The sequence below is a fragment of the Brachyhypopomus gauderio genome, unplaced genomic scaffold (assembly GCF_052324685.1).
Source record: "Brachyhypopomus gauderio isolate BG-103 unplaced genomic scaffold, BGAUD_0.2 sc77, whole genome shotgun sequence".
Taxonomy (NCBI): Eukaryota; Metazoa; Chordata; class Actinopteri; order Gymnotiformes; family Hypopomidae; genus Brachyhypopomus; species Brachyhypopomus gauderio.
Window position 1 is genome coordinate 215,077 of NW_027506898.1, and position 24,924 is coordinate 240,000.

The 24,924-nt window shown below is 43.6% G+C and overlaps 28 non-coding genes across 28 annotated transcripts; 18 read left to right on the plus strand and 10 right to left on the minus strand.

Moving 5' to 3' along the window:
- Positions 1 to 10: 10 nt before the first annotated feature.
- trnai-aau (transfer RNA isoleucine (anticodon AAU)) lies at positions 11 to 84 on the plus strand. Its single transcript has one exon. It is a non-coding gene; the product is annotated as a tRNA-Ile (tRNA).
- A 695-nt stretch (positions 85 to 779) lies between these two features.
- Positions 780 to 853, plus strand: trnai-aau (transfer RNA isoleucine (anticodon AAU)). The gene has a single exon. It is a non-coding gene; the product is annotated as a tRNA-Ile (tRNA).
- A 695-nt stretch (positions 854 to 1,548) lies between these two features.
- On the plus strand, positions 1,549 to 1,622 carry trnai-aau (transfer RNA isoleucine (anticodon AAU)). The gene has a single exon. It is a non-coding gene; the product is annotated as a tRNA-Ile (tRNA).
- Positions 1,623 to 1,911: 289 nt separating this feature from the next.
- trnaa-agc (transfer RNA alanine (anticodon AGC)) lies at positions 1,912 to 1,984 on the minus strand. Its single transcript has one exon. It is a non-coding gene; the product is annotated as a tRNA-Ala (tRNA).
- Positions 1,985 to 2,317: 333 nt separating this feature from the next.
- trnai-aau (transfer RNA isoleucine (anticodon AAU)) lies at positions 2,318 to 2,391 on the plus strand. Its single transcript has one exon. It is a non-coding gene; the product is annotated as a tRNA-Ile (tRNA).
- Positions 2,392 to 3,855: 1,464 nt separating this feature from the next.
- On the plus strand, positions 3,856 to 3,929 carry trnai-aau (transfer RNA isoleucine (anticodon AAU)). Its single transcript has one exon. It is a non-coding gene; the product is annotated as a tRNA-Ile (tRNA).
- Positions 3,930 to 4,987: 1,058 nt separating this feature from the next.
- trnaa-agc (transfer RNA alanine (anticodon AGC)) lies at positions 4,988 to 5,060 on the minus strand. Its single transcript has one exon. It is a non-coding gene; the product is annotated as a tRNA-Ala (tRNA).
- A 333-nt stretch (positions 5,061 to 5,393) lies between these two features.
- trnai-aau (transfer RNA isoleucine (anticodon AAU)) lies at positions 5,394 to 5,467 on the plus strand. The gene has a single exon. It is a non-coding gene; the product is annotated as a tRNA-Ile (tRNA).
- Positions 5,468 to 5,756: 289 nt separating this feature from the next.
- trnaa-agc (transfer RNA alanine (anticodon AGC)) lies at positions 5,757 to 5,829 on the minus strand. Its single transcript has one exon. It is a non-coding gene; the product is annotated as a tRNA-Ala (tRNA).
- Positions 5,830 to 6,162: 333 nt separating this feature from the next.
- On the plus strand, positions 6,163 to 6,236 carry trnai-aau (transfer RNA isoleucine (anticodon AAU)). Its single transcript has one exon. It is a non-coding gene; the product is annotated as a tRNA-Ile (tRNA).
- Positions 6,237 to 7,700: 1,464 nt separating this feature from the next.
- Positions 7,701 to 7,774, plus strand: trnai-aau (transfer RNA isoleucine (anticodon AAU)). The gene has a single exon. It is a non-coding gene; the product is annotated as a tRNA-Ile (tRNA).
- Positions 7,775 to 8,063: 289 nt separating this feature from the next.
- On the minus strand, positions 8,064 to 8,136 carry trnaa-agc (transfer RNA alanine (anticodon AGC)). Its single transcript has one exon. It is a non-coding gene; the product is annotated as a tRNA-Ala (tRNA).
- A 333-nt stretch (positions 8,137 to 8,469) lies between these two features.
- On the plus strand, positions 8,470 to 8,543 carry trnai-aau (transfer RNA isoleucine (anticodon AAU)). Its single transcript has one exon. It is a non-coding gene; the product is annotated as a tRNA-Ile (tRNA).
- Positions 8,544 to 9,238: 695 nt separating this feature from the next.
- On the plus strand, positions 9,239 to 9,312 carry trnai-aau (transfer RNA isoleucine (anticodon AAU)). Its single transcript has one exon. It is a non-coding gene; the product is annotated as a tRNA-Ile (tRNA).
- Positions 9,313 to 10,007: 695 nt separating this feature from the next.
- On the plus strand, positions 10,008 to 10,081 carry trnai-aau (transfer RNA isoleucine (anticodon AAU)). Its single transcript has one exon. It is a non-coding gene; the product is annotated as a tRNA-Ile (tRNA).
- A 695-nt stretch (positions 10,082 to 10,776) lies between these two features.
- Positions 10,777 to 10,850, plus strand: trnai-aau (transfer RNA isoleucine (anticodon AAU)). Its single transcript has one exon. It is a non-coding gene; the product is annotated as a tRNA-Ile (tRNA).
- Positions 10,851 to 11,545: 695 nt separating this feature from the next.
- Positions 11,546 to 11,619, plus strand: trnai-aau (transfer RNA isoleucine (anticodon AAU)). The gene has a single exon. It is a non-coding gene; the product is annotated as a tRNA-Ile (tRNA).
- Positions 11,620 to 12,314: 695 nt separating this feature from the next.
- On the plus strand, positions 12,315 to 12,388 carry trnai-aau (transfer RNA isoleucine (anticodon AAU)). The gene has a single exon. It is a non-coding gene; the product is annotated as a tRNA-Ile (tRNA).
- A 289-nt stretch (positions 12,389 to 12,677) lies between these two features.
- trnaa-agc (transfer RNA alanine (anticodon AGC)) lies at positions 12,678 to 12,750 on the minus strand. Its single transcript has one exon. It is a non-coding gene; the product is annotated as a tRNA-Ala (tRNA).
- A 333-nt stretch (positions 12,751 to 13,083) lies between these two features.
- trnai-aau (transfer RNA isoleucine (anticodon AAU)) lies at positions 13,084 to 13,157 on the plus strand. Its single transcript has one exon. It is a non-coding gene; the product is annotated as a tRNA-Ile (tRNA).
- Positions 13,158 to 13,446: 289 nt separating this feature from the next.
- On the minus strand, positions 13,447 to 13,519 carry trnaa-agc (transfer RNA alanine (anticodon AGC)). Its single transcript has one exon. It is a non-coding gene; the product is annotated as a tRNA-Ala (tRNA).
- Positions 13,520 to 14,116: 597 nt separating this feature from the next.
- Positions 14,117 to 14,189, minus strand: trnaa-agc (transfer RNA alanine (anticodon AGC)). Its single transcript has one exon. It is a non-coding gene; the product is annotated as a tRNA-Ala (tRNA).
- A 597-nt stretch (positions 14,190 to 14,786) lies between these two features.
- On the minus strand, positions 14,787 to 14,859 carry trnaa-agc (transfer RNA alanine (anticodon AGC)). Its single transcript has one exon. It is a non-coding gene; the product is annotated as a tRNA-Ala (tRNA).
- Positions 14,860 to 15,191: 332 nt separating this feature from the next.
- trnai-aau (transfer RNA isoleucine (anticodon AAU)) lies at positions 15,192 to 15,265 on the plus strand. The gene has a single exon. It is a non-coding gene; the product is annotated as a tRNA-Ile (tRNA).
- A 289-nt stretch (positions 15,266 to 15,554) lies between these two features.
- trnaa-agc (transfer RNA alanine (anticodon AGC)) lies at positions 15,555 to 15,627 on the minus strand. Its single transcript has one exon. It is a non-coding gene; the product is annotated as a tRNA-Ala (tRNA).
- A 1,102-nt stretch (positions 15,628 to 16,729) lies between these two features.
- trnai-aau (transfer RNA isoleucine (anticodon AAU)) lies at positions 16,730 to 16,803 on the plus strand. The gene has a single exon. It is a non-coding gene; the product is annotated as a tRNA-Ile (tRNA).
- A 3,771-nt stretch (positions 16,804 to 20,574) lies between these two features.
- trnai-aau (transfer RNA isoleucine (anticodon AAU)) lies at positions 20,575 to 20,648 on the plus strand. Its single transcript has one exon. It is a non-coding gene; the product is annotated as a tRNA-Ile (tRNA).
- Positions 20,649 to 20,937: 289 nt separating this feature from the next.
- trnaa-agc (transfer RNA alanine (anticodon AGC)) lies at positions 20,938 to 21,010 on the minus strand. Its single transcript has one exon. It is a non-coding gene; the product is annotated as a tRNA-Ala (tRNA).
- Between the last annotated feature and the right edge of the window lie 3,914 nt (positions 21,011 to 24,924).

A 24,924-nucleotide genomic window follows, 5' to 3' on the forward strand; every position in this document is an offset into this window, starting at 1 on the left:
CCATCATGTAGGCCGGTTAGCTCAGCTGGTTAGAGCGTGGTGCTAATAACGCCAAGGTCATGGGTTCGATCCCCATACGGGCCATTGATGATAGTCTTTTGGATCAGATATGAGGCGGATTAGTGTTATTTTGGGTCTCTCAAATGCCAACTTGTATGGTGGAGATCAGAAAGTCTTGTCGGACGGTGTGGACTCTTGACATGTGCGAGCCCATATTGTTGAGTACTCATATAGTACGAATCACATGTTTAAGGTGACACATTCTAACAGAGATTTGGCATGTAGTGTGTGAAAAGAATTATGGAAGCGTCAGGGTCAAAAAACATGCACCAATTTTCTTTTTCACTATCGAGCATGACTGAAATGCCTATAATGGAGAATGTGGGCATCGATCCCACTACCTCTCGCATGCTAAGCGAGCGCTCTACCACTTGAGCTAATTACCCTAGTAGGCTCAGTGCTCTTGTTGTTCAGATCCTGGACAAAAGCTCAAGTCCAAACTGAGAGTGCAAAGCTCTACAGACACTGCAATTGATGATTTTTACATTTCTTTACTGTGAACAGCTGCATGGACTTGCATTTTAGCAGTGGCTCAAAGGTTGAGTAGATTTAATTTGATCGTTGACCACCAATCAACCAAGAAGAGAAGGGAACTGGAGGTGTCAACTAATGTCTGTGCTTGGTCGATTACCGCAGACATCCCTCCTCATACCATTTGTATACTTTCATGGAAAAGGCCTACCTCAGCCACACAACTTGCAGAAAGCATCCATCATGTAGGCCGGTTAGCTCAGCTGGTTAGAGCGTGGTGCTAATAACGCCAAGGTCATGGGTTCGATCCCCATACGGGCCATTGATGATAGTCTTTTGGATCAGATATGAGGCGGATTAGTGTTATTTTGGGTCTCTCAAATGCCAACTTGTATGGTGGAGATCAGAAAGTCTTGTCGGACGGTGTGGACTCTTGACATGTGCGAGCCCTTATTGTTGAGTACTCATATAGTACGAATCACATGTTTAAGGTGACACATTCTAACAGAGATTTGGCATGTAGTGCGTGAAAAGAATTATGGAAGCGTCAGGGTCAAAAAACATGCACCAATTTTCTTTTTCACTATCGAGCATGACTGAAATGCCTATAATGGAGAATGTGGGCATCGATCCCACTACCTCTCGCATGCTAAGCGAGCGCTCTACCACTTGAGCTAATTACCCTAGTAGGCTCAGTGCTCTTGTTGTTCAGATCCTGGACAAAAGCTCAAGTCCAAACTGAGAGTGCAAAGCTCTACAGACACTGCAATTGATGATTTTTACATTTCTTTACTGTGAACAGCTGCATGGACTTGCATTTTAGCAGTGGCTCAAAGGTTGAGTAGATTTAATTTGATCGTTGACCACCAATCAACCAAGAAGAGAAGGGAACTGGAGGTGTCAACTAATGTCTGTGCTTGGTCGATTACCGCAGACATCCCTCCTCATACCATTTGTATACTTTCATGGAACAGGCCTACCTCAGCCACACAACTTGCAGAAAGACTCCATCATGTAGGCCGGTTAGCTCAGCTGGTTAGAGCGTGGTGCTAATAACGCCAAGGTCATGGGTTCGATCCCCATACGGGCCATTGATGATAGTCTTTTGGATCAGATATGAGGCGGATTAGTGTTATTTTGGGTCTCTCAAATGCCAACTTGTATGGTGGAGATCAGAAAGTCTTGTCGGACGGTGTGGACTCTTGACATGTGCAAGCCCTTATTGTTGAGTAATCATATAGTACGAATCACATGTTTAAGTTGACACATTCTAACAGAGATTTGGCATGTAGTGTGTGAAAAGAATTATGGAAGCGTCAGGGTCAAAAAACATGCACCAATTTTCTTTTTCACTATCGAGCATGACTGAAATGCCTATAATGGAGAATGTGGGCATCGATCCCACTACCTCTCGCATGCTAAGCGAGCGCTCTACCACTTGAGCTAATTCCCCTACGAGGCTCAGTGTTCTTGTTGTTCAGATCCTCGACAAAAGCTCAAGTCCAAACTGAGAGTGCAAAGCTCTACAGACACTGCAATTGATGATTTTTACATTTCTTTACTGTGAACAGCTGCATGGACTTGCATTTTAGCAGTGGCTCAAAGGTTGAGTAGATTTAATTTGATCGTTGACCGCCAATCAACCAAGAAGAGAAGGAAACTGGAGGTGTCAACTAATGTCTGTGCTTGGTCGATTACCGCAAACATCCCTCCTCATACCATTTGTATACTTTCATGGAAAAGGCCTACCTCAGCCACACAACTTTCAGAAAGCATCCATCATGTAGGCTGGTTAGCTCAGCTGGTTAGAGCGTGGTGCTAATAACGCCAAGGTCATGGGTTCGATCCCCATACGGGCCACTGATGATAGGCTTTTGGATCAGATATGAGGCGGATTAGTGTTATTTTGGGTCTCTCAAATGCCAACTTGTATGGTGGTGATCAGAAAGTCTTGTCGGACGGTGTGGACTCTTGACATGTGCGAGCCCTTATTGTTGAGTACTCATATAGTACGAATCACATGTTTAAGGTGACGCATTCTAACAGAGATTTGGCATGTAGTGTGTGAAAAGAATTATGGAAGCGTCAGGGTCAAAAAACATGCACCAATTTTCTTTTTCACTATCGAGCATGACTGAAATGCCTATAATGGAGAATGTGGGCATCGATCCCACTACCTCTCGCATGCTAAGCGAGCGCTCTACCACTTGAGCTAATTACCCTAGTAGGCTCAGTGCTCTTGTTGTTCAGATCCTGGACAAAAGCTCAAGTCCAAACTGAGAGTGCAAAGCTCTACAGACACTGCAATTGATGATTTTTACATTTCTTTACTGTGAACAGCTGCATGGACTTGCATTTTAGCAGTGGCTCAAAGGTTGAGTAGATTTAATTTGATCGTTGACCACCAATCAACCAAGAAGAGAAGGAAACTGGAGGTGTCAACTAATGTCTGTGCTTGGTCGATTACCGCAGACATCCCTCCTCATACCATTTGTATACTTTCATGGAACAGGCCTACCTCAGCCACACAACTTGCAGAAAGCCTCCCTCATGTTGGCCGGTTAGCTCAGCTGGTTAGAGCGTGGTTCTAATAACGCCAAGGTCATGGGTTCGATCCCCATACGGGCCATTGATGATAGTCTTTTGGATCAGATATGAGGCGGATTAGTGTTATTTTGGGTCTCTCAAATTCCAACTTGTATGGTGGAGATCAGAAAGTCTTGTCGGACGGTGTGGACTCTTGACATGTGCGAGCCCTTATTGTTGAGTACTCATATAGTACGAATCACATGTTTAAGGTGACACATTCTAACAGAGATTTGGCATGTAGTGTGTGAAAAGAATTATGGAAGCGTCAGGGTCAAAAAACATGCACCAATTTTCTTTTTCACTATCGAGCATGACTGAAATGCCTATAATGGAGAATGTGGGCATCAATCCCACTACCTCTCGCATGCTAAGCGAGCGCTCTACCACTTGAGCTAATTCCCCTACTAGGCTCAGTGCTCTTGTTGTTCAGATCCTGGACAAAAGCTCAAGTCCAAACTGAGAGTGCAAAGCTCTACAGACACTGCAATTGATGATTTTTACATTTCTTTACTGTGAACAGCTGCATGGACTTGCATTTTAGCAGTGGCTCAAAGGTTGAGTAGATTTAATTTGATCGTTGACCGCCAATCAACCAAGAAGAGAAGGGAACTGGAGGTGTCAACCAATGTCTGTGCTTGGTCGATTACCGCAGACATCCCTCCTCATACCATTTGTATATTTTCATGGAAAAGGCCTACCTCAGCCACACAACTTGCAGAAAGCATCCATCATGTAGGCCGGTTAGCTCAGCTGGTTAGAGCGTGGTGCTAATAACGCCAAGGTCATGGGTTCGATCCCCATACGGGCCATTGATGATAGTCTTTTGGATCAGATATGAGGCGGATTAGTGTTATTTTGGGTCTCTCAAATGCCAACTTGTATGGTGGAGATCAGAAAGTCTTGTCGGACGGTGTGGACTCTTGACATGTGCGAGCCCATATTGTTGAGTACTCATATAGTACGAATCACATGTTTAAGGTGACACATTCTAACAGAGATTTGGCATGTAGTGTGTGAAAAGAATTATGGAAGCGTCAGGGTCAAAAAACATGCACCAATTTTCTTTTTCACTATCGAGCATGACTGAAATGCCTATAATGGAGAATGTGGGCATCGATCCCACTACCTCTCGCATGCTAAGCGAGCGCTCTACCACTTGAGCTAATTACCCTAGTTGGCTCAGTGCTCTTGTTGTTCAGATCCTGGACAAAAGCTCAAGTCCAAACTGAGAGTGCAAAGCTCTACAGACACTGCAATTGATGATTTTTACATTTCTTTACTGTGAACAGCTGCATGGACTTGCATTTTAGCAGTGGCTCAAAGGTTGAGTAGATTTAATTTGATCGTTGACCACCAATCAACCAAGAAGAGAAGGAAACTGGAGGTGTCAACTAATGTCTGTGCTTGGTCGATTACCGCAGACATCCCTCCTCATACCATTTGTATACTTTCATGGAACAGGCCTACCTCAGCCACACAACTTGCAGAAAGCCTCCCTCATGTTGGCCGGTTAGCTCAGCTGGTTAGAGCGTGGTTCTAATAACGCCAAGGTCATGGGTTCGATCCCCATACGGGCCATTGATGATAGTCTTTTGGATCAGATATGAGGCGGATTAGTGTTATTTTGGGTCTCTCAAATTCCAACTTGTATGGTGGAGATCAGAAAGTCTTGTCGGACGGTGTGGACTCTTGACATGTGCGAGCCCTTATTGTTGAGTACTCATATAGTACGAATCACATGTTTAAGGTGACACATTCTAACAGAGATTTGGCATGTAGTGTGTGAAAAGAATTATGGAAGCGTCAGGGTCAAAAAACATGCACCAATTTTCTTTTTCACTATCGAGCATGACTGAAATGCCTATAATGGAGAATGTGGGCATCGATCCCACTACCTCTCGCATGCTAAGCGAGCGCTCTACCACTTGAGCTAATTCCCCTACTAGGCTCAGTGCTCTTGTTGTTCAGATCCTGGACAAAAGCTCAAGTCCAAACTGAGAGTGCAAAGCTCTACAGACACTGCAATTGATGATTTTTACATTTCTTTACTGTGAACAGCTGCATGGACTTGCATTTTAGCAGTGGCTCAAAGGTTGAGTAGATTTAATTTGATCGTTGACCGCCAATCAACCAAGAAGAGAAGGGAACTGGAGGTGTCAACCAATGTCTGTGCTTGGTCGATTACCGCAGACATCCCTCCTCATACCATTTGTATATTTTCATGGAAAAGGCCTACCTCAGCCACACAACTTGCAGAAAGCATCCATCATGTAGGCCGGTTAGCTCAGCTGGTTAGAGCGTGGTGCTAATAACGCCAAGGTCATGGGTTCGATCCCCATACGGGCCATTGATGATAGTCTTTTGGATCAGATATGAGGCGGATTAGTGTTATTTTGGGTCTCTCAAATGCCAACTTGTATGGTGGAGATCAGAAAGTCTTGTCGGACGGTGTGGACTCTTGACATGTGCGAGCCCATATTGTTGAGTACTCATATAGTACGAATCACATGTTTAAGGTGACACATTCTAACAGAGATTTGGCATGTAGTGTGTGAAAAGAATTATGGAAGCGTCAGGGTCAAAAAACATGCACCAATTTTCTTTTTCACTATCGAGCATGACTGAAATGCCTATAATGGAGAATGTGGGCATCGATCCCACTACCTCTCGCATGCTAAGCGAGCGCTCTACCACTTGAGCTAATTCCCCTACGAGGCTCAGTGTTCTTGTTGTTCAGATCCTCGACAAAAGCTCAAGTCCAAACTGAGAGTGCAAAGCTCTACAGACACTGCAATTGATGATTTTTACATTTCTTTACTGTGAACAGCTGCATGGACTTGCATTTTAGCAGTGGCTCAAAGGTTGAGTAGATTTAATTTGATCGTTGACCGCCAATCAACCAAGAAGAGAAGGAAACTGGAGGTGTCAACTAATGTCTGTGCTTGGTCGATTACCGCAAACATCCCTCCTCATACCATTTGTATACTTTCATGGAAAAGGCCTACCTCAGCCACACAACTTTCAGAAAGCATCCATCATGTAGGCTGGTTAGCTCAGCTGGTTAGAGCGTGGTGCTAATAACGCCAAGGTCATGGGTTCGATCCCCATACGGGCCACTGATGATAGGCTTTTGGATCAGATATGAGGCGGATTAGTGTTATTTTGGGTCTCTCAAATGCCAACTTGTATGGTGGTGATCAGAAAGTCTTGTCGGACGGTGTGGACTCTTGACATGTGCGAGCCCTTATTGTTGAGTACTCATATAGTACGAATCACATGTTTAAGGTGACACATTCTAACAGAGATTTGGCATGTAGTGTGTGAAAAGAATTATGGAAGCGTCAGGGTCAAAAAACATGCACCAATTTTCTTTTTCACTATCGAGCATGACTGAAATGCCTATAATGGAGAATGTGGGCATCGATCCCACTACCTCTCGCATGCTAAGCGAGCGCTCTACCACTTGAGCTAATTACCCTAGTAGGCTCAGTGCTCTTGTTGTTCAGATCCTGGACAAAAGCTCAAGTCCAAACTGAGAGTGCAAAGCTCTACAGACACTGCAATTGATGATTTTTACATTTCTTTACTGTGAACAGCTGCATGGACTTGCATTTTAGCAGTGGCTCAAAGGTTGAGTAGATTTAATTTGATCGTTGACCACCAATCAACCAAGAAGAGAAGGAAACTGGAGGTGTCAACTAATGTCTGTGCTTGGTCGATTACCGCAGACATCCCTCCTCATACCATTTGTATACTTTCATGGAACAGGCCTACCTCAGCCACACAACTTGCAGAAAGCCTCCCTCATGTTGGCCGGTTAGCTCAGCTGGTTAGAGCGTGGTTCTAATAACGCCAAGGTCATGGGTTCGATCCCCATACGGGCCATTGATGATAGTCTTTTGGATCAGATATGAGGCGGATTAGTGTTATTTTGGGTCTCTCAAATTCCAACTTGTATGGTGGAGATCAGAAAGTCTTGTCGGACGGTGTGGACTCTTGACATGTGCGAGCCCTTATTGTTGAGTACTCATATAGTACGAATCACATGTTTAAGGTGACACATTCTAACAGAGATTTGGCATGTAGTGTGTGAAAAGAATTATGGAAGCGTCAGGGTCAAAAAACATGCACCAATTTTCTTTTTCACTATCGAGCATGACTGAAATGCCTATAATGGAGAATGTGGGCATCAATCCCACTACCTCTCGCATGCTAAGCGAGCGCTCTACCACTTGAGCTAATTCCCCTACTAGGCTCAGTGCTCTTGTTGTTCAGATCCTGGACAAAAGCTCAAGTCCAAACTGAGAGTGCAAAGCTCTACAGACACTGCAATTGATGATTTTTACATTTCTTTACTGTGAACAGCTGCATGGACTTGCATTTTAGCAGTGGCTCAAAGGTTGAGTAGATTTAATTTGATCGTTGACCGCCAATCAACCAAGAAGAGAAGGGAACTGGAGGTGTCAACCAATGTCTGTGCTTGGTCGATTACCGCAGACATCCCTCCTCATACCATTTGTATATTTTCATGGAAAAGGCCTACCTCAGCCACACAACTTGCAGAAAGCATCCATCATGTAGGCCGGTTAGCTCAGCTGGTTAGAGCGTGGTGCTAATAACGCCAAGGTCATGGGTTCGATCCCCATACGGGCCATTGATGATAGTCTTTTGGATCAGATATGAGGCGGATTAGTGTTATTTTGGGTCTCTCAAATGCCAACTTGTATGGTGGAGATCAGAAAGTCTTGTCGGACGGTGTGGACTCTTGACATGTGCGAGCCCTTATTGTTGAGTACTCATATAGTACGAATCACATGTTTAAGGTGACACATTCTAACAGAGATTTGGCATGTAGTGTGTGAAAAGAATTATGGAAGCGTCAGGGTCAAAAAACATGCACCAATTTTCTATTTCACTATCGAGCATGACTGAAATGCCTATAATGGAGAATGTGGGCATCGATCCCACTACCTCTCGCATGCTAAGCGAGCGCTCTACCACTTGAGCTAATTCCCCTACTAGGCTCAGTGCTCTTGTTGTTCAGATCCTGGACAAAAGCTCAAGTCCAAACTGAGAGTGCAAAGCTCTACAGACACTGCAATTGATGATTTTTACATTTCTTTACTGTGAACAGCTGCATGGACTTGCATTTTAGCAGTGGCTCAAAGGTTGAGTAGATTTAATTTGATCGTTGACCGCCAATCAACCAAGAAGAGAAGGGAACTGGAGGTGTCAACCAATGTCTGTGCTTGGTCGATTACCGCAGACATCCCTCCTCATACCATTTGTATATTTTCATGGAAAAGGCCTACCTCAGCCACACAACTTGCAGAAAGCATCCATCATGTAGGCCGGTTAGCTCAGCTGGTTAGAGCGTGGTGCTAATAACGCCAAGGTCATGGGTTCGATCCCCATACGGGCCATTGATGATAGTCTTTTGGATCAGATATGAGGCGGATTAGTGTTATTTTGGGTCTCTCAAATGCCAACTTGTATGGTGGAGATCAGAAAGTCTTGTCGGACGGTGTGGACTCTTGACATGTGCGAGCCCATATTGTTGAGTACTCATATAGTACGAATCACATGTTTAAGGTGACACATTCTAACAGAGATTTGGCATGTAGTGTGTGAAAAGAATTATGGAAGCGTCAGGGTCAAAAAACATGCACCAATTTTCTTTTTCACTATCGAGCATGACTGAAATGCCTATAATGGAGAATGTGGGCATCGATCCCACTACCTCTCGCATGCTAAGCGAGCGCTCTACCACTTGAGCTAATTACCCTAGTAGGCTCAGTGCTCTTGTTGTTCAGATCCTGGACAAAAGCTCAAGTCCAAACTGAGAGTGCAAAGCTCTACAGACACTGCAATTGATGATTTTTACATTTCTTTACTGTGAACAGCTGCATGGACTTGCATTTTAGCAGTGGCTCAAAGGTTGAGTAGATTTAATTTGATCGTTGACCACCAATCAACCAAGAAGAGAAGGGAACTGGAGGTGTCAACTAATGTCTGTGCTTGGTCGATTACCGCAGACATCCCTCCTCATACCATTTGTATACTTTCATGGAAAAGGCCTACCTCAGCCACACAACTTGCAGAAAGCATCCATCATGTAGGCCGGTTAGCTCAGCTGGTTAGAGCGTGGTGCTAATAACGCCAAGGTCATGGGTTCGATCCCCATACGGGCCATTGATGATAGTCTTTTGGATCAGATATGAGGCGGATTAGTGTTATTTTGGGTCTCTCAAATGCCAACTTGTATGGTGGAGATCAGAAAGTCTTGTCGGACGGTGTGGACTCTTGACATGTGCGAGCCCTTATTGTTGAGTACTCATATAGTACGAATCACATGTTTAAGGTGACACATTCTAACAGAGATTTGGCATGTAGTGTGTGAAAAGAATTATGGAAGCGTCAGGGTCAAAAAACATGCACCAATTTTCTTTTTCACTATCGAGCATGACTGAAATGCCTATAATGGAGAATGTGGGCATCGATCCCACTACCTCTCGCATGCTAAGCGAGCGCTCTACCACTTGAGCTAATTACCCTAGTAGGCTCAGTGCTCTTGTTGTTCAGATCCTGGACAAAAGCTCAAGTCCAAACTGAGAGTGCAAAGCTCTACAGACACTGCAATTGATGATTTTTACATTTCTTTACTGTGAACAGCTGCATGGACTTGCATTTTAGCAGTGGCTCAAAGGTTGAGTAGATTTAATTTGATCGTTGACCACCAATCAACCAAGAAGAGAAGGGAACTGGAGGTGTCAACTAATGTCTGTGCTTGGTCGATTACCGCAGACATCCCTCCTCATACCATTTGTATACTTTCATGGAAAAGGCCTACCTCAGCCACACAACTTGCAGAAAGCATCCATCATGTAGGCCGGTTAGCTCAGCTGGTTAGAGCGTGATGCTAATAACGCCAAGGTCATGGGTTCGATCCCCATACGGGCCATTGATGATAGTCTTTTGGATCAGATATGAGGCGGATTAGTGTTATTTTGGGTCTCTCAAATGCCAACTTGTATGGTGGAGATCAGAAAGTCTTGTCGGACGGTGTGGACTCTTGACATGTGCGAGCCCATATTGTTGAGTACTCATATAGTACGAATCACATGTTTAAGGTGACACATTCTAACAGAGATTTGGCATGTAGTGTGTGAAAAGAATTATGGAAGCGTCAGGGTCAAAAAACATGCACCAATTTTCTTTTTCACTATCGAGCATGACTGAAATGCCTATAATGGAGAATGTGGGCATCGATCCCACTACCTCTCGCATGCTAAGCGAGCGCTCTACCACTTGAGCTAATTACCCTAGTAGGCTCAGTGCTCTTGTTGTTCAGATCCTGGACAAAAGCTCAAGTCCAAACTGAGAGTGCAAAGCTCTACAGACACTGCAATTGATGATTTTTACATTTCTTTACTGTGAACAGCTGCATGGACTTGCATTTTAGCAGTGGCTCAAAGGTTGAGTAGATTTAATTTGATCGTTGACCACCAATCAACCAAGAAGAGAAGGGAACTGGAGGTGTCAACTAATGTCTGTGCTTGGTCGATTACCGCAGACATCCCTCCTCATACCATTTGTATACTTTCATGGAAAAGGCCTACCTCAGCCACACAACTTGCAGAAAGCATCCATCATGTAGGCCGGTTAGCTCAGCTGGTTAGAGCGTGGTGCTAATAACGCCAAGGTCATGGGTTCGATCCCCATACGGGCCATTGATGATAGTCTTTTGGATCAGATATGAGGCGGATTAGTGTTATTTTGGGTCTCTCAAATGCCAACTTGTATGGTGGAGATCAGAAAGTCTTGTCGGACGGTGTGGACTCTTGACATGTGCGAGCCCTTATTGTTGAGTACTCATATAGTACGAATCACATGTTTAAGGTGACACATTCTAACAGAGATTTGGCATGTAGTGTGTGAAAAGAATTATGGAAGCGTCAGGGTCAAAAAACATGCACCAATTTTCTTTTTCACTATCGAGCATGACTGAAATGCCTATAATGGAGAATGTGGGCATCGATCCCACTACCTCTCGCATGCTAAGCGAGCGCTCTACCACTTGAGCTAATTACCCTAGTAGGCTCAGTGCTCTTGTTGTTCAGATCCTGGACAAAAGCTCAAGTCCAAACTGAGAGTGCAAAGCTCTACAGACACTGCAATTGATGATTTTTACATTTCTTTACTGTGAACAGCTGCATGGACTTGCATTTTAGCAGTGGCTCAAAGGTTGAGTAGATTTAATTTGATCGTTGACCACCAATCAACCAAGAAGAGAAGGGAACTGGAGGTGTCAACTAATGTCTGTGCTTGGTCGATTACCGCAGACATCCCTCCTCATACCATTTGTATACTTTCATGGAAAAGGCCTACCTCAGCCACACAACTTGCAGAAAGCATCCATCATGTAGGCCGGTTAGCTCAGCTGGTTAGAGCGTGGTGCTAATAACGCCAAGGTCATGGGTTCGATCCCCATACGGGCCATTGATGATAGTCTTTTGGATCAGATATGAGGCGGATTAGTGTTATTTTGGGTCTCTCAAATGCCAACTTGTATGGTGGAGATCAGAAAGTCTTGTCGGACGGTGTGGACTCTTGACATGTGCGAGCCCTTATTGTTGAGTACTCATATAGTACGAATCACATGTTTAAGGTGACACATTCTAACAGAGATTTGGCATGTAGTGTGTGAAAAGAATTATGGAAGCGTCAGGGTCAAAAAACATGCACCAATTTTCTTTTTCACTATCGAGCATGACTGAAATGCCTATAATGGAGAATGTGGGCATCGATCCCACTACCTCTCGCATGCTAAGCGAGCGCTCTACCACTTGAGCTAATTACCCTAGTAGGCTCAGTGCTCTTGTTGTTCAGATCCTGGACAAAAGCTCAAGTCCAAACTGAGAGTGCAAAGCTCTACAGACACTGCAATTGATGATTTTTACATTTCTTTACTGTGAACAGCTGCATGGACTTGCATTTTAGCAGTGGCTCAAAGGTTGAGTAGATTTAATTTGATCGTTGACCACCAATCAACCAAGAAGAGAAGGGAACTGGAGGTGTCAACTAATGTCTGTGCTTGGTCGATTACCGCAGACATCCCTCCTCATACCATTTGTATACTTTCATGGAAAAGGCCTACCTCAGCCACACAACTTGCAGAAAGCATCCATCATGTAGGCCGGTTAGCTCAGCTGGTTAGAGCGTGGTGCTAATAACGCCAAGGTCATGGGTTCGATCCCCATACGGGCCATTGATGATAGTCTTTTGGATCAGATATGAGGCGGATTAGTGTTATTTTGGGTCTCTCAAATGCCAACTTGTATGGTGGAGATCAGAAAGTCTTGTCGGACGGTGTGGACTCTTGACATGTGCGAGCCCTTATTGTTGAGTACTCATATAGTACGAATCACATGTTTAAGGTGACACATTCTAACAGAGATTTGGCATGTAGTGTGTGAAAAGAATTATGGAAGCGTCAGGGTCAAAAAACATGCACCAATTTTCTTTTTCACTATCGAGCATGACTGAAATGCCTATAATGGAGAATGTGGGCATCGATCCCACCACCTCTCGCATGCTAAGCGAGCGCTCTACCACTTGAGCTAATTCCCCTAGTAGGCTCAGTGCTCTTGTTGTTCAGATCCTGGACAAAAGCTCAAGTCCAAACTGAGAGTGCAAAGCTCTACAGACACTGCAATTGATGATTTTTACATTTCTTTACTGTGAACAGCTGCATGGACTTGCATTTTAGCAGTGGCTCAAAGGTTGAGTAGATTTAATTTGATCGTTGACCGCCAATCAACCAAGAAGAGAAGGGAACTGGAGGTGTCAACTAATGTATGTGCTTGGTCGATTACCGCAGACATCCCTCCTCATACCATTTGTATACTTTCATGGAAAAGGCCTACCTCAGCCACACAACTTGCAGAAAGCGTCCATCATGTAGGCCGGTTAGCTCAGCTGGTTAGAGCGTGGTGCTAATAACGCCAAGGTAATGGGTTCGATCCCCATACGGGCCATTGATGATAGTCTTTTGGATCAGATATGAGGCGGATTAGTGTTATTTTGGGTCTCTCAAATGCCAACTTGTATGGTGGAGATCAGAAAGTCTTGTCGGACGGTGTGGACTCTTGACATGTGCGAGCCCTTATTGTTGAGTACTCATATAGTACGAATCACATGTTTAAGTTGACACATTGTAACAGGGATTTGGCATGTAGCGTGTGAAAAGAATTATGGAAGCGTCAGGGTCAAAAAACATGCACCAATTTTCTTTTTCACTATCGAGCATGACTGAAATGCCTATAATGGAGAATGTGGGCATCGATCCCACTACCTCTCGCATGCTAAGCGAGCGCTCTACCACTTGAGCTAATTCCCCTACTAGGCTGAGTGCTCTTGTTGTTCAGATCCTGGACAAAAGCTCAAGTCCAAACTGAGTGTGCAAAGCTCTACAGACACTACAATTGATGATTTTTACATTTCTTTACTGTGAACAGCTGCATGGACTTGCATTTTAGCAGTGGCTCAAAGGTTGAGTAGATTTAATTTGATCGTTGACCGCCAATCAACCAAGAAGAGAAGGGAACTGGAGGTGTCAACTAATGTCTGTGCTTGGTCGATTACCGCAGACATCCCTCCTCATACCATTTGTATACTTTCATGGAACAGGCCTTCCTCAGCCACACAACTTGCAGAAAGAGTCCATCATGTAGGCTGGTTAGCTCAGCTGGTTAGAGCATGGTGCTAATAATGCCAAGGTCATGGGTTTCAGAAAGTCTTGTCGGACGGTGTGGACTCTAGACACGTGCTAGCCCTTATTGTTGAGTACTCATATAGTAAGAATCACATGTTTAAGGTGACACATTGTAACAGGGATTTGGCATGTAGCGTGTGAAAAGAATTATGGAAGCGTCAGGGTCAAAAAACATGCACCAATTTTCTTTTTCACTATCGAGCATGACTGAAATGCCTATAATGGAGAATGTGGGCATCGATCCCACTACCTCTCGCATGCTAAGCGAGCGCTCTACCACTTGAGCTAATTCCCCTAGTAGGCTCAGTGCTCTTGTTGTTCAGATCCTGGACAAAAGCTCAAGTCCAAACTGAGAGTGCAAAGCTCTACAGACACTGCAATTGATGATTTTTACATTTCTTTACTGTGAACAGCTGCATGGACTTACATTTTAGCAGTGGCTCAAAGGTTGAGTAGATTTAATTTGATCGTTGACCGCCAATCAACCAAGAAGAGAAGGGAACTGGAGGTGTCAACTAATGTCTGTGCTTGGTCGATTACCGCAGACATCCCTCCTCATACCATTTGTATACTTTCATGGAACAGGCCTTCCTCAGCCACACAACTTGCAGAAAGAGTCCATCATGTAGGCTGGTTAGCTCAGCTGGTTAGAGCATGGTGCTAATAATGCCAAGGTCATGGGTTTCAGAAAGTCTTGTCGGACGGTGTGGACTCTAGACACGTGCTAGCCCTTATTGTTGAGTACTCATATAGTAAGAATCACATGTTTAAGGTGACACATTGTAACAGGGATTTGGCATGTAGCGTGTGAAAAGAATTATGGAAGCGTCAGGGTCAAAAAACATGCACCAATTTTCTTTTTCACTATCGAGCATGACTGAAATGCCTATAATGGAGAATGTGGGCATCGATCCCACTACCTCTCGCATGCTAAGCGAGCGCTCTACCACTTGAGCTAATTCCCCTACTAGGCTCAGTGCTCTTGTTGTTCAGATCCTGGACAAAAGCTCAAGTCCAAACTGAGTGTACAAAGCTCTACAGACACTACAATTGATGATTTTTACATTTCTTTACTGTGAACAGCTGCATGGACTTGCATTTTAGCAGTGGCTCAAAGGTTGAGTAGATTTAATTTGATCGTTGACCGCCAATCAACCAGAAGAGAAGGGAACTGGAGGTGTCAACTAATGTCTGTGGTTGGTCAATTACCGCAGACATCCCTCCTCATACCATTTGTATACTTTCATGGAACAGGCCTTCCTCAGCCACACAACTTGCAGAAAGAGTCCATCATGTAGGCTGGTTAGCTCGGCTGGTTAGAGCGTGGTGCTAATAACGCCAAGGTCATGGGTTCGATCCCCATACGGGCCATTGATGATAGTCTTTTGGATCAGATATGAGGTGGATTAGTGTTATTTTGGGTCTCTCAAATGCCAACTTGTATGGTGGAGATCAGAAAGTCTTGTCGGACGGTGTGGACTCTTGACATGTGTGAGCCCTTATTGTTGAGTACTCATATAGTACGAATCACATGTTTAAGGTGACACATTCTAACAGAGATTTGGCATGTAGTGTGTGAAAAGAATTATGGAAGCGTCAGGGTCAAAAAACATGCACCAATTTTCTTTTTCACTATCGAGCATGACTGAAATGCCTATAATGGAGAATGTGGGCATCGATCCCACTACCTCTCGCATGCTAAGCGAGCGCTCTACCACTTGAGCTAATTCCCCTACTAGGCTCAGTGCTCTTGTTGTTCAGATCCTGGACAAAAGCTCAAGTCCAAACTGAGAGTGCAAAGCTCTACAGACACTACAATTGATGATTTTTACATTTCTTTACTGTGAACAGCTGCATGGACTTGCATTTTAGCAGTGGCTCAAAGGTTGAGTAGATTTAATTTGATCGTTGACCGCCAATCAACCAAGAAGAGAAGGGAACTGGAGGTGTCAACTAATGTCTGTGCTTGGTCGATTACCGCAGACATCCCTCCTCATACCATTTGTATACTTTCATGGAACAGGCCTACCTCAGCCACACAACTTGCAGAAAGCGTCCATCATGTAGGCCGGTTAGCTCAGCTGGTTAGAGTGTGGTGCTAATAACGCCAAGGTCATGGTTTTGATCCCCATACGGGCCATTGATGATAGTCTTTTGGATCAGATATGAGGCGGATTAGTGTTATCTTGGGTCTCTCAAATGCCAACTTGTATGGTGGAGATCAGAACGTCTTGTCGGACGGTGTGGACTCTTGACACGTGCAAGCCCTTATTGTTGAGTACTCATATAGTAAGAATCACATGTTTAAGGTGACACATTCTAACAGAGATTTGGCATGTAGTGTGTGAAAAGAATTATGGAAGCGTCAGGGTCAAAAAACATGCACCAATTTTCTTTTTCACTATCGAGCATGACTGAAATACCTATAATGGAGAATGTGGGCATCAATCCCACTACCTCTCGCATGCTAAGCAAGCGCTTTACCACTTGAGCTAATTCCTCTACCAGGCTCAGTGCTCTTGTTGTTCAGATCCTGGACAAAAGCTCAAGTCCAAACTGAGAGTGCAAAGCTCTACAGACACTACAATTGATGATTTTTACATTTCTTTACTGTGAACAGCTGCATGGACTTGCATTTTAGCAGTGGCTCAAAGGTTGAGTAGATTTAATTTGATCGTTGACCGCCAATCAACCAAGAAGAGAAGGGAAATGGAGGTGTCAACTAATGTCTGTGCTTGGTCGATTACCGCAGACATCCCTCCTCATACCATTTGTATACTTTCATGGAACAGGCCTACCTCAGCCACACAACTTGCAGAAAGACTCCATCATGTAGGCCGGTTAGCTCAGCTGGTTAGAGCGTGGTGCTAATAACGCCAAGGTCATGGGTTCGATCCCCATACGGGCCATTGATGATAGTCTTTTGGATCAGATATGAGGCGGATTAGTGTTATTTTGGGTCTCTCAAATGCCAACTTGTATGGTGGAGATCAGAAAGTCTTGTCGGACGGTGTGGACTCTTGACACGTGCAAGCCCTTATTGTTGAGTACTCATATAGTAAGAATCACATGTTTAAGGTGACACATTCTAACAGAGATTTGGCATGTAGTGTGTGAAAAGAATTATGGAAGCGTCAGGGTCAAAAAACATGCACCAATTTTGTTTTTCACTATAGAGCATATCTGAAATACCTATAATGGAGAATGTGGGCATCGATCCCACTACCTCTCGCATGCTAAGCGAGCGCTCTACCACTTGAGCGAATTCCCCTACTAGGCTCAGTGCTCTTGTTGTTAAGATCCTGGACAAAAGCTCAAGTCCAAACTGAGAGTGCAAAGCTCTACAGACACTACAATTGATGATTTTTACATTTCTTTACTGTGAACAGCTGCATGGACTTACATTTTAGCAGTGGCTCAAAGGTTGAGTAGATTTAATTTGATCGTTGACCGCCAATCAACCAAGAAGAGAAGGGAACTGGAGGTGTCAACTAATGTCTGTGCTTGGTCGATTACCGCAGACATCCCTCCTCATACCATTTGTATACTTTCATGGAACAGGCCTTCCTCAGCCACACAACTTGCAGAAAGTGCCCATCATGTATGCCGGTTAGCTCAGCTGGTTAGAGCGTAGTGCTAATAACGCCAAGGTCATGGGTTTGATTCCCATACGGGCCATTGATGATAGTCTTTTGGATCAGATATGAGGCGGATTAGTGTTATTTTGGGTCTCTCAAATGCCAACTTGTATGGTGGAGATCAGAAAGTCTTGTCGGACGGTGTGGACTCTTGACACGTGCAAGCCCTTATTGTTGAGTACTCATATAGTAAGAATCACATGTTTAAGGTGACACATTCTAACAGAGATTTGGCATGTAGTGTGTGAAAAGAATTATGGAAGCGTCAGGGTCAAAAAACATGCACCAATTTTCTTTTTCACTATCGAGCATGACTGAAATACCTATAATGGAGAATGTGGGCATCGATCCCACTACCTCTCGCACGCTAAGCAATCGCTTTACCACTTGAGCTAATTCCTCTACCAGGCTCAGTGCTCTTGTTGTTCAGATCCTGGACAAAAGCTCAAGTCCAAACTGAGAGTGCAAAGCTCTACAGACACTACAATTGATGATTTTTACATTTCTTTACTGTGAACAGCTGCATGGACTTGCATTTTAGCAGTGGCTCAAAGGTTGAGTAGATTTAATTTGATCGTTGACCGCCAATCAACCAAGAAGAGAAGGGAAATGGAGGTGTCAACTAATGTCTGTGCTTGGTCGATTACCGCAGACATCCCTCCTCATACCATTTGTATACTTTCATGGAACAGGCCTACCTCAGCCACACAACTTGCAGAAAGACTCCATCATGTAGGCCGGTTAGGTCAGCTGGTTAGAGCGTGGTGCTAATAACGCCAAGGTCATGGGTTCGATCCCCATACGGGCCATTGATGATAGTCTTTTGGATCAGATATGAGGCGGATTAGTGTTATTTTGGGTCTCTCAAATGCCAACTTGTATGGTGGAGATCAGAAAGTCTTGTCGGACGGTGTGGACTCTTGACACGTGCAAGCCCTTATTGTTGAGTACTCATATAGTAAGAATCACATGTTTAAGGTGACACATTCTAACAGAGATTTGGCATGTAGTGTGTGAAAAGAATTATGGAAGCGTCAGGGTCAAAAAACATGCACCAATTTTGTTTTTCACTATAGAGCATATCTGAAATACCTATAATGGAGAATGTGGGCATCGATCCCACTACCTCTCGCATGCTAAGCGAGCGCTCTACCACTTGAGCGAATTCCCCTACTAGGCTCAGTGCTCTTGTTGTTAAGATCCTGGACAAAAGCTCAAGTCCAAACTGAGAGTGCAAAGCTCTACAGACACTACAATTGATGATTTTTACATTTCTTTACTGTGAACATCTGCATGGACTTACATTTTAGCAGTGGCTCAAAGGTTGAGTAGATTTAATTTGATCGTTGACCGCCAATCAACCAAGAAGAGAAGGGAACTGGAGGTGTCAACTAATGTCTGTGCTTGGTCGATTACCGCAGACATCCCTCCTCATACCATTTGTATACTTTCATGGAACAGGCCTTCCTCAGCCACACAACTTGCAGAAAGTGCCCATCATGTATGCCGGTTAGCTCAGCTGGTTAGAGCGTAGTGCTAATAACGCCAAGGTCATGGGTTTGATTCCCATACGGGCCATTGATGATAGTCTTTTGGATCAGATATGAGGCGGATTAGTGTTATTTTGGGTCTCTCAAATGCCAACTTGTATGGTGGAGATCAGAAAGTCTTGTCGGACGGTGTGGACTCTTGACACGTGCAAGCCCTTATTGTTGAGTACTCATATAGTAAGAATCACATGTTTAAGGTGACACATTCTAACAGAGATTTGGCATGTAGTGTGTGAAAAGAATTATGGAAGCGTCAGGGTCAAAAAACATGCACCAATTTTCTTTTTCACTATCGAGCATGACTGAAATACCTATAATGGAGAATGTGGGCATCGATCCCACTACCTCTCGCACGCTAAGCAATCGCTTTACCACTTGAGCTAATTCCTCTACCAGGCTCAGTGCTCTTGTTGTTCAGATCCTGGACAAAAGCTCAAGTCCAAACTGAGAGTGCAAAGCTCTACAGACACTACAATTGATGATTTTTACATTTCTTTACTGTGAACAGCTGCATGGACTTGCATTTTAGCAGTGGCTCAAAGGTTGAGTAGATTTAATTTGATCGTTGACCGCCAATCAACCAAGAAGAGAAGGGAAATGGAGGTGTCAACTAATGTCTGTGCTTGGTCGATTACCGCAGACATCCCTCCTCATACCATTTGTATACTTTCATGGAACAGGCCTACCTCAGCCACACAACTTGCAGAAAGACTCCATCATGTAGGCCGGTTAGCTCAGCTGGTTAGAGCGTGGTGCTAATAACGCCAAGGTCATGGATTCGATCCCCATACGGGCCATTGATGATAGTCTTTTGGATCAGATATGAGGCGGATTAGTGTTATTTTGGGTCTCTCAAATGCCAACTTGTATGGTGGAGATCAGAAAGTCTTGTCGGACGGTGTGGACTCTTGACACGTGCAAGCCCTTATTGTTGAGTACTCATATAGTAAGTATCACATGTTTAAGGTGACACATTCTAACAGAGATTTGGCATGTAGTGTGTGAAAAGAATTATGGAAGCGTCAGGGTCAAAAAACATGCACCAATTTTCTTTTTCACTATCGAGCATGACTGAAATGCCTATAATGGAGAATGTGGGCATCGATTCCACTACCTCTCGCATGCTAAGCCAGCGCTCTACCACTTGAGCTAATTCCCCTACTAGGCTGAGTGCTCTTGTTGTTCAGATCCTGGACAAAAGCTCAAGTCCAAACTGAGAGTGCAAAGCTCTACAGACACTACAATTGATGATTTTTACATTTCTTTACTGTGAACAGCTGCATGGACTTGCATTTTAGCAGTGGCTCAAATGTTGAGTAGATTTAATTTGATCGTTGACCGCCAATCAACCAAGAAGAGAAGGGACCTGGAGGTGTCAACTAATGTCTGTGCTTGGTCGATTACCGCAGACATCCCTCCTCATACCATTTGTATACTTTCATGGAACAGGCCTTCCTCAGCCACACAACTTGCAGAAAGCACCCATCATGAAGGCCGGTTAGCTCAGCTGGTTAGAGCATGGTGCTAATAACGCCAAGGTCATGGGTTCGATCCCCATACGGGCCATTGATGATAGTCTTTTGGATCAGATATGAGGCGGATTAGTGTTATTTTGGGTCTCTCAAATGCCAACTTGTCTGGTGGAGATCAGAAAGTCTTGTCGGACGGTGTGGACTCTTGACACGTGCGAGCCCTTATTGTTGAGTACTCATATAGTAAGAATCACATGTTTAAGGTGACACATTCTAACAGAGATTTGGCATGTAGTGTGTGAAAAGAATTATGGAGGCGTCAGGGTCAAAAAACATGCACCAATTTTCTTTTTCACTATCGAGCATGACTGATATGCCTATAATGGAGAATGTGGGCATCGAACCCACTACCTCTCGCATGCTAAGCGAGCGCTCTACCACTTGAGCTAATTCCCCTACTAGGCTGAGTGCTCTTGTTGTTCAGATCCTGGACAAAAGCTCAAGTCCAAACTGAGAGTGCAAAGCTCTACAGACACTACAATTGATGATTTTTACATTTCTTTACTGTGAACAGCTGCATGGACTTGCATTTTAGCAGTGGCTCAAAGGTTGAGTAGATTTAATTTGATTGTTGACCGCCAATCAACCAAGAAGAGAAGGGAACTGGAGGTGTCAACTAATGTCTGTGCTTGGTCGATTACCGCAGACATCCCTCCTCATACCATTTGTATACTTTCATGGAACAGGCCTTCCTCAGCCACCCAACTTGCAGAAAATCTCCATCCTGTAGGCTGGTTAGCTCACCTGGTTAGAGCGTGGTGCTAATAACGCCAAGGTCATGGGTTCGATCCCCATACGGGCCATTGTTTATAGTCTTTTGGATCAGAAATGAGGCGGATTAGTGTTATCTTGGGTCTCTCAAGTGCCAACTTGTATGTTGGAGATCAGAACGTCTTGTCGGACGGTGTGGACTCTTGACACGTGCGAGCCCTTATTGTTGAGTACTCATATAGTAAGAATCACATGTTTAAGGTGACACATTCTAACAGAGATTTGGCATGTAGTGTGTGAAAAGAATTATGGTAGCGTCATGGTCAAAAAACATGCACCAATTTTCTTTTTCACTATCGAGCATGACTGAAATACCTATAATGGAGAATGTGGGCATCGATCCCACTACCTCTCGCATGCTAAGCTAGCGCTCTACCACTTGAGCTAATTCCTCTACCAGGCTCAGTGCTCTTGTTGTTCAGATCCTGGACAAAAGCTCAAGTTCAAACTGAGAGCGCAAAGCTCTACAGACACTACATTTGATGATTTTTGCATTTCTTTACTGTGAAAAGCTGCATGGACTTGCATTTTAGCAGTGGCTCAAAGGTTGAGTAGATTTAATTTGATCGTTGACCGCCAATCAACCAAGAAGAGAAGGGAACTGGAGGTGTCAACTAATGTCTGTGCTTGGTCGATACCGCAGACATCCCTCCTCATACCATTTGTATAATTTCATTGAACGGGCCTTCCTCTGCCACACAGCTTGCAGAAAGTATCAATCAAGGCAGGTTAGCTCAGCTGGTTAGAGCATGGTGCTAATAACGCCAAGGTCATGGGTTCAACCTCCATACGGGCCATTGATGATAGTCTTTTGGATCAGATATGAGGCGGATCAGTATTATCTTGGGTCTCTCAAATGCCAACTTGTATGTTGGAGATCAGAACGTCTTGTCGGACGGTGTGGACTCTTGACACGTGCGAGCCCTTATTGTTGAGTACTCATATAGTAAGAATCACATGTTTAAGGTGACACATTCTAACAGAGATTTGGCATGTAGTGTGTGAAAAGAATTATGGCAGCATCAGGGTCAAAAAACAGGCACCAGTTTTCTTTTTCACTATCAAGCATGACTGAAATGCCTATAATGGAGAAAGTGGGCATCGATCCCACTACCTCTCGCATGCTAAGCGAGCACTCTACCACTTGAGCTAATTCCCCTAGTAGGCTCAGTCCTCTTGTTGTTCAGATCCTGGACAAAAGCTCAAGTCCAAACTGAGAGCGCAAAGTTCTACATACACTACAATTGATGATTTTTACATTTCTTTACTGTGAACAGCTGCATGGACTTGCATTTTAGCAGTGGCTCAAAGGTTGAGTAGAATAATTTTGATCGTTGACCGCCAATCAACCAAGAAGAGAAGAGAACTGTAGGTGTCAACTAATGTCTGTGCTTGGTCGATTACCGCAGACATCCCTCCTCATACCATTTGTATAATTTCACTGAACGGGCCTTCCTCTGCCACACAGCTTGCAGAAAGTATCCATCAAGTAGGCCGGTTAGCTCAGCTTGTTAGAGTGTGGTGCTAATAACGCCAAGGTCATGGGTTCAACCTCCATACGGGCCTTTGATGATTGTCTTTTGGATCAGATATGAGGCGGATCAGTGTTATTTTGGGTCTCTCAAATGCCAACTTGTATGTTGGAGATAAGAACGTCTTGTTCAAAGTTCATATTGATCTCTTGTAATCTAAATGACATGACCTAATCAAGAATGACATAATTTCTGTCACAGGGCCATTGGCGATTGGCTTTTGGATCAGAAATGAGGCAAATCAGTGTTAGCTTGGGTCTCTCAAATGCTGTGCAATGTGGCATAAGATTCCATGTGCTCTTATTCTTAATTGACTCATCTTATTTTATCTCTATTTGGAGTTCTTTCCCAGCAAGTCACAACTTTGCTTATCCTTCTTTTCTCTTTATCAAGTCCTATAAATCAGACTGACAAATTCTTGATCAATTAAGATTTAAAAATTTTATTTTAGAAAAAAATATTATATATTAATTCATGCATTAACAACATACTCATCCTTCACAACAATAGATATTTTTTTTTGGAAAACTGGCATATCATTTAAAACCTCTGAACAAATCACCAAGTTAATATTTGGCCCATGTTACCGATCGTACCATGGTGGAAAACGACAAGTTTAAATGACATGAAAGCTGCTCCTTAGCAAGAAAAGATGACACTGGTTTCATTTTGCCTGGACCAACAGTCAACGTGTCATTAGATAACCTCTCCCAATGATAAGCCATGTAGTTCTGATGTTTCTTTGCTAAACTCCAAGTTATGTTTTTGAAACATTTCTTCTGCTTTTTGAAAAAATTGTGTTTTCCCTCATACTTCATACACCAAACATGAATGATTGGACCAATGTTCTGTATGCAACATGGATAGTGAATAAATGTGTGGTGTTTTGGTAGTAAATTCTTTAAATGGTCACGTATGGGGAAAATACAATGTTTATAATCTGCAGCAGTAAAATCAACAAGAGCCAGTGTCCATCATTTTGCTGAACTACATCACCAAATATTAATGGGATGTTGCGCATAAAGCACCATGACTGAATGGCATTCAGACCTAAGTCATTGCTGGAATCCACCAGTTTTAGAGCTGATGGTTGATTCCTTCGCTCTAAGTATCCGTAGTTGAAAGACTGAACCCTATCATACACATTTGTCAGCAATGTATTTAAGAACAAGCTTCACTTCATATTGCGCCACACCTTCCAAAATGTCATGCATAATATCAACAGCAAAATTATCCACTATATAGAAGTATTTCAGAGAGTTTAGTGAACACTGTCCTTTCACACCATACACATGAGACAGGGGATGTCTGTAAGAGCTGGTAATGTGAATATATTTCTTTGGTTCTTAAGCACGTTTGGGTGGTCTTCAGAGAATACATTCTGATAGTCGTCTCTCTCTATGTTAGACAAAAACGGCAGCAATTTTTGGCAGTGACTTGATATATCCAAACAAGCTGTGTAGGCCTAGGTTGTCACCTGTGACCTGAAAAATGCTCCCCTTAATGCGCTCATCAAGTCCTGGAACAGCAATTCCATCTGTTTCTAAAACCTTCAGATCAGTCACCAGAGGCCCAAGAATGGTTCGCAAGGGAAGAATTAAACCTTGGTGGAAAGTTCCTTAAGGTGAAGTAAATTGCACATATTTTATGCAAGCCTTTTTTGATCCTAACAGATTACAGGGCTTGAAGTCATCATAGAATAATTGGATCTGAAGAGATTGTGTGTCTTTGGAAAACAGGATGTTTCTTAAAATATGCTCCATCTCTTAAGTTGGCATATAGATTTGAACTTGATGATTGTACAGCAATTACGGCGCATTTTAATTGTAGCATTCTTTCACTTACGCAACATTGCTAAAATTAGAAATATATTAAATACTAGTGATGCGGAAAAGCTAATCCATGCATTCATATCCTCTCGCCTAGATTATTGCAATAGTCTTCTAGCTGGATGTTCTGGTAAATCGATAAACAAACTCCAGCTTGTTCAGAATGCAGCAGCGCGAG